Source organism: Scomber scombrus, chromosome 15, assembly GCF_963691925.1.
Source record: "Scomber scombrus chromosome 15, fScoSco1.1, whole genome shotgun sequence".
In the NCBI taxonomy this organism is placed as follows: Eukaryota; Metazoa; Chordata; class Actinopteri; order Scombriformes; family Scombridae; genus Scomber; species Scomber scombrus.
Window position 1 is genome coordinate 20626717 of NC_084984.1, and position 6392 is coordinate 20633108.

The 6392-nt window shown below is 39.3% G+C and overlaps 1 protein-coding gene across 1 annotated transcript in view; it reads right to left on the reverse strand.

Moving 5' to 3' along the window:
* The window catches only part of il11ra (interleukin 11 receptor subunit alpha), a 49023-nt gene extending 43814 nt beyond the window's left edge, over positions 1-5209 (reverse strand). The window contains exon 1 of the mRNA XM_062434049.1: positions 5085-5209. The gene's annotated coding sequence lies outside the window, so the exon portion shown is untranslated. The remainder of the gene's footprint in view (positions 1-5084) is intronic.
* Between the last annotated feature and the right edge of the window lie 1183 nt (positions 5210-6392).

Below are 6392 nucleotides of genomic sequence, written 5' to 3' on the forward strand. Positions count from 1 at the left end.
TAGGCTAATCATGAACAAATATGATGCCTTTCCTTTGGCCTTAAACTGCAGAACCAAAGACAACATTTCTGCAGCCAACAGGTATAAAAGTTAATTATTAGGGATGCACCAAAATGAAAATTCTTGGCCGAAACCGAAAACCGAAAATGAGGAAACCAAGGCCGAAAACCGAAACACAGAAAGAAAGAAATTATTATGCCAATTATTAGTACCATTGCATTTATGGCTATGACTGTGTACTAACCTCACTAAAATCAAGGCATTGCAATTCAAAGAATAAATCAATTACAAAAGTATGAAAATATTAATTAGCACTGACATTACAACAATGCACAATATAAAATTAAATTAAGTTAAAAATAAAATGTTAAACACAAAATGCATTTAAGTCAAGGGCATTTCAAAAAAATCTGTAGGACTACTACAACAAAGTGCATTCAGAACAAGTGCAACTATTGAAAGATATAACAATATTTTCTCTGTAGCAGACATCCCAACCTGCAAAAAGTCCATCATGGCCTGGATCATTTCTTGTGCCCGCTGCTTTAATCCCACATCCAAGTAATGATCTTTATAACGCGGATCAAGTACAGACGCAATGAAGTGCAGAGGATCCAAATAGATCTCAGGGAAACGTGTGCTGACAGACTCTAAGAGTGTACTTCACTTTAGTGCTACAATTAAAGGAATAAAGTCTGCTACAGATGCATCAGAGGAGCTGATCTATTTAGTTAGCTGTTTCGAAACCGAAAATGCGCTTTTGGGCCATTTTCGGCCGAAGATTTTCGGTGCATCCCTATTAATTATAAAGGAAAAAGATGAGGACACTGCTGCTCACAAGAAATCATAGTTATACCATATTGAGCAATTTTCTGTTCTGTAACATTTTGTGTTATGTATCTAATCTAATGTAGCTAAGATGATGTTGAGATACAATATTTCCAGTGTGTCTTAAAATGAAACTTGGTAGCTTTTTCTTAGATTGAATAACTCTTACACCTTCACTGTCACTATCACAACACTATCAACTACACCTTACTGGTCAGCTGGCTCCAAAAAGAAGCCACAGCTGTGAGCCACAAGGCCAAGCTCCACTGAAGTGGCTTGACCTTGTGGGGCTTGGAAGCTGTGGGAAGCATGGCGAATGCAGACAATCCGGGGATAGGAGTAAAAATGAACAAGCCAGGTTGGGATTAAATGATTTGCAACTCTTTGTCGCGAAATAACTACTCAAAAGCACTTGAACAATTGAGTACGGCTCTTGGTGAGTGTGAGTGGGGATAAACTGTTTCAACAGCAGCAGAGAGGAGGAGAAAAACCCCCGATCGTGGCCCCTCAGAGTTGGTTTAATATCAAAAGCTGGCTCTTTCTGTCTCTCTGTCACACACACACACACACACACACACACACACACACACACACACACACACACACACACACACACCAAGAAAAGTATGGCCTCAGACCTGGCAAGCAGTGCTAGAGTTCTTGGAGCAGCTTTCTCTCTAATTTAAAGTTGATTGCTGTGGGCCCTCCGTGTGTGTGACTAGTGAAATATGAGTGTGGAGAGGAGAGTATGGAGACTTGGACTGAGTTTAGCGCTGTGTGTATGTGTATGTGTGTGTGCGTGTGTACGCACAAAAGTACTGGATCGGCTGAATTTGTGCCTGTATGTATATGTGCATGCGGGAGTCTGTGTCAAGGTCTAATGTGGAGCCTGTGTGTGCGTGCGTGTGTGTGCATGTGTGTGTGTGTATATGTGGTTTTTGGCCAGAGCTAGAGCAGAGATTGTGCTGCCAGTGAGAGCTGTCTGCAGGGAATCAGGCGAAGCTAAAGGCTGAATAACAGTACCTTTCTCAAACTAGAATGAGGTGTTTGGAGGTGAGCTGAACTGAATTGAGCTGTAAGAGAAAATGAACTTGAACGAGACTATGTTTAACTGTGTCGTCGCTAACACTGCTAAAAGAAAAATGATAGACTCTGGGCTCAGTTTGATTGATTATGCCTGTCTGAGCATGCATGTGTTTAATTATGTAGTCACTTTAAAGCTCCTCTTAAAAGCTACTCCCACACTTGACTGTACCTAGGAGTAAGTCTCTTGATAATTGTGTTCTAGTGAAGAACGGTTTCACTCAAAAGTTGGCTTGCTAGAGTCTCAGTAAGAGGTATTCTCAGTATTTTCATGAATACATGACCTTGACCACACTGCAGTTTACGTAACTACAAGAGGCCACGCACAACAAATAAACATCTAATACTTGCTTTAAACATTTGAAACCAGTTAATGTGTCTTGTGCTTTATCTTACAAACTGATGATGAAGATGTCTGTCAAAACATGTACCTGTCAGCCATGTATGTCTGAATAAAAGTATCACTGTTCTCAGAGAAGTACAAGCCCCATGGATTTCCCTTTCCTATTTTGGATGACTGTTAAACCTAAATCCAAAGAGCACATTTGTTCACTGAGTATATTTTTAAATCCTTTTTTTTCTGTTTTCAGTCACAATGTTTGTAAAGCAAAAAATACCCTCCAATGTTCCTTTTATAGAGACAGAAGACTAGGGTAGTTTGACTTCCCAGAGGTAAACAGCGAGGTGCCCGGTGTCTCTTGTTTTTCTCACTCTGTGTACAGTTGAGTTTCCCAGCGGTAAAGTGGTGAAAAGAGCGGGGGAGCAGATGTTCTGCTAGGCTGACAGTTTCAAAACCAGCTTTTTTTTAAACGCTATGTGAATTGATACTGGCGGGCAAGGTGTTTGGTTCTTCTCTCCAGCTAAAGTGACCTTGGTATATAGTCCAGGCCAAACTCTATACACATGATCAATCACATGATGAATCAGTGAAACTCACTGAATGGATTTTAAAACAGAAATGAAGTGTGATCAGAGAAGGAAGCACTGAAAACCAGCTTAAAAACATCTTGAAGTAGAAGTTTTTGCAGCACTGAACTGGACACAAATTGGTTAGCTGACAGCAAATTACAGCATATAAATATGAATTCTTTCTTCCTTTATCTGAAGCTAGCAAAAGTGACAAGCCACTTGGCTCAAAAATTGAAAACAAAAAAGAAAGTGGGAACGTCAATATCAAAAACATACAAAATGAAGTGGGCCAAATCTCAATAAACCAGCAAAATGAGATGGTGACAACTTCAGTCCAAAGACGGCCAAACTCACATCAACTGATCATGACTCCTCAGTGCTGAACAAACATTACCTTAAGCAACTTCTAAACTTAAATCAGGGAGACATGTTTTTTATCAGATTTGTCTGGTTCAATAATTTTTTTCCAAAAGACAAACAAAACTATGCGTTGACTCAGAACTGAACTTTACAGATTAATGAAAATCTCCTTCAGTGCCCTGAACAACGTGAGCTCTGTACTACGGCTGCAACTAATCATTATTTTCATTATGGATTCATCAGTTTATTATCCTTCCGATTATTTGATTAGTTGTTATACGTCAACCCCTGTTTACCAAAGCCCAAGGTGAAACCTCAAACGTATTGTTGCATCCAACCAACAGCCCACAACCCAAAGACATTCAGTTTACTGTCAAGCTAAAGAAACTAAGAAAATATTCACATTTAAGAAGCTGGAACAATAGGATTTTAGTCACTTTTCTTTAGAAAAAATGACACAGAATAGTTATCTAAAACAAAAAATGATTTTGATTGACTCATTGTTTAGTCCTTGCAGTTCCACAGGCCAGGTTGATAAACCTGTGTGTGAGTTGACATCACTTGGCTTTTTGGGTAAGGTTCAAATTCTGCCACTGATGCCCAATATGCAGCATTACTGAGTGATACAAGAACGCTGACCACACTTTTAAATATTGCTCCTAAACAACATCAACTTGGACTTTAGGAACTTTAACCAGCGTTTCTCTTTTCATAGGGAAACATTGGATAATTTTCAGCTAAGTACCTTTCAGCCTTGTCTCCCTGCTGTCTCCTTCTACCACCTACCTCTCTTACTCCTGAGACGCCCCCAGGGTACCTCTTTCTTTCTGCTTGGTCTGTTTGCATTCCTGTTGAGCTCTATTTAAAGGCTTGATCACTCCACAGGCTGGAGGAATGCACATCTGTAGTGGGACCCCATCTCTCTCTCTCTCTCTCTCTCTCTCTCTCTCTCTCTCTCTCTCTCTCTCTCTCTCTCTCTCTCTCTCTCTCTCTCTCTCTGCACATGTGTAGAGTATTTGTTTCTCATTTGCTACTTAGTGCATTAACCTTTAGGCTACTGCTGCTACAAGAACAGACAGAGAGGGGATGAAGACGAATGTTGTTTATCATATTAAGAAGTTCCTCTGAGTGACTCATAGTCATTTCAAAGTATCATTCATACCATGCCAAATGCTTTTCTATGCTTGTGTCTAAGAAATAAGCAATAGTAATAAAAATAATAATCAATGAAAATAAATGCAACAGTGGTTCCTTTGATGTTTTGTGTTCCTTATCTTTCTATCTCTATAATAAAACAAACACACTTATCATTAAAATACCACACAAGCTTAACTACACCTCTATCAAATCAAATAATTAGTTTATATAGGCTATGTGTCATCATGCCTATATCAACAATAATAATAAATGTAAAATCAAGCCACTAGTCTTTTACAGTTGATGTTTTGCTTATGTACCTGCTTGCTTGGTACAACTTCCATCATCAAATGGTGGAAATTCAATTTAAATACAGCTGCAGCAACATGTTTCATCAAACAGTGAAGAAATAAGTTTATCTCATAATTACCAGACACGTTTGAACGTACATGATAGAATGAACTCATTCAACAGTATGACATTGCTGCAGGCACAATTATTAGGCTTAGAATTAAAAAAAAAAAAAAAAAAAAAAAAATATTCTTAGTGTTCAGGGTGCTACAAGCTATAGAGGCAACAACATGTAAGCTAGCAGCATGACACATCCCCACAGTGAACAACATTGGAGTAAATGTCCCTGTATTCCCGCCTGTCCCGTGTGGAGAGGCGGATAAACTTTTCGCCCCCCACACGCAAACAGCTTCCTAGCCGCTAATACCCTCTCCAACGGGTTTGGACAGTTAAAAGAAAAAAAGAAAAAAACGTACCTTGGAAAATGTCCCCAAGTCAAGCAGGCATTATTATGTTGTCGCCTTCCATGTTTGGGACTTTGTCGAGTTGTTCTTCGGCTCCCCCCGGAGAGACTGGAGAGGAGTTTGCGGGACAGGAGAGCAACAAAGTCGGACAAGGAGGAGGCGGAGGAGGAGGGGAGGAAGGAGGCCAGACAAGTCGGCGGCCGCCTCGTTGGAGGAGCCGGCTGTCAATCACCGGGCTGAGAGGGCGGATCGTGACTGTAAAGGGATTACAGAGGCTGAGCTATCAGCGCTGATCCCGGGTCTGAGGTCTGAGGAATGTGGCGTGGAAAAACAGATAGAGGTCTCCAACAGCGGGACTGTGTTGGTGTGGTTATTAGCATCACTTTTCATGTGAAATTTTACACATGCAACTGCCATTGTAAAATGGTGTTGTTGTATTTTTTCTCCAAGCTATAAACTGAACCTATGTGCAACACTTTTTTTTCTTTAATGAATCAATGCAGATTTGGTTTACATTGAACTTAATGTACAAAATGACTAAACTATGGATGGGTTTATGAATAAAAGCCAATGATTATACTATTTCTTGATGGGACACATCACCATACTCAATTTTGATTTATAAGGCAATTTTTAAAAGGGGAAGAATGCAATAGGATTTTATTTATTACTGTAGTTTTAGTCACTTTTTGCTAATCCAACCACAATCTTTCCTTTTTCTCTTTTTTTATTATTATTATATGTGTTTGTCTTAGTTTTAGTAGCAGACAGGAGAGGAATAAACAGATAAGTACTGACAAAGCACATACAAATAAAATGGAGTCAATTTACCATTTACATGTACTGCTGGCTGAGAAAAGCATTCATCTCTCGAATTGTGCTTTCTCACATTATTTGTGTATATGTGTGAACAAAAGCTGTGAATTTTGCAGCTGCTCCACACATGCGGTTCCTTTGTTCCTTGACCAGCTCTTTACATTCAAACAGATCAGAATAGGCTGTCAAATAGCTTGGATTTTTCATTAGCATCAAACAGGGAATGGGACTTAAATCATTTAATAATCTGGATACTATTGCTGAATAAAACGTTCAGCTCCCCACATATGGACATGGAGGTGTAACAAGCTTGCCATGTCCCCATGTATTACTCAGTCATCTGGTTAAATTGTTAATGCTTCAATCTAGAGACAGGACACAGATTTATTTATATAATTATCTTAGCTGTTATGTGAGAACATAAACACATTAAAGCCATTAATGGGGCTAACCAGTGCTTTATGCAGACAATAAAACGGATGACAGTCACATCTCATTATCCAA